Source organism: Mus pahari, chromosome 12, assembly GCF_900095145.1.
Source record: "Mus pahari chromosome 12, PAHARI_EIJ_v1.1, whole genome shotgun sequence".
Lineage (NCBI taxonomy): Eukaryota > Metazoa > Chordata > Mammalia > Rodentia > Muridae > Mus > Mus pahari.
In genome coordinates, this window is record NC_034601.1 from 65,570,465 (window position 1) to 65,571,155 (window position 691).

Sequence of the window (691 nt, forward strand, 5' to 3'; positions counted from 1 at the left end):
ATGGCAGCTGTTGTAAACTGCTTGAGGCATGCACTTAGTGGCCTAGGCTGACCTGCGACCAGCACAACCATAATTAAAACAAAATGCAGAAAATGTAACAGAAATATTTAATAACACGCATTTGGAATAAAGATGTGTTCATTTCATTTCCCCAATATAACTTTAATTATTTTTAAAGGTAAAAAAAAAAAATTTGGTGGGATAAGATCTCATTTAATTCTGTTGGACAGCAGGTATTTTTGGGATATGAAACTGCAAGTAACAATTATCAACATTTTTTAAAAATTTAAAACATTCACAGGGTAGAGCACAAATCAGTCCTCACACTACCACAGATTATAACATCATGTTTCCTTCTGGCCTCTGGGAAAATTATAGGGGCCAGTACATCCATAGTGCAAAGGGTAATTGTTACCCTGGGAAAGCCACCTTTTTGATCCTGTTTTCTCTACCAGGTAAGTGTTAATCATATCCTTTAAGATCATTTAAGATAATGTTTTAACAGTAAGCTTATGCACTAAAACCTACTTGGGATAAAATGCACTGCTTCTTTTACTTCAGGGCGACATTTTCCCAGATGAGTAATTGGAATACAGTAATCCCTTTTTGGGGGGCGGGAGAGGGGGAAGCTTTTGCCCCTCAGGGAACAACTAACTGGATGATAGGCACACTGGAAGCTTTTCTACTCATA

At 37.3% G+C, this 691-nt stretch overlaps 1 non-coding gene across 1 annotated transcript; it reads right to left on the reverse strand.

Moving 5' to 3' along the window:
• Window positions 1–296: 296 nt before the first annotated feature.
• LOC115065142 lies at window positions 297–463 on the reverse strand. Its single transcript, XR_003844943.1, has one exon. It is a non-coding gene; the product is annotated as a U1 spliceosomal RNA (small nuclear RNA).
• Between the last annotated feature and the right edge of the window lie 228 nt (window positions 464–691).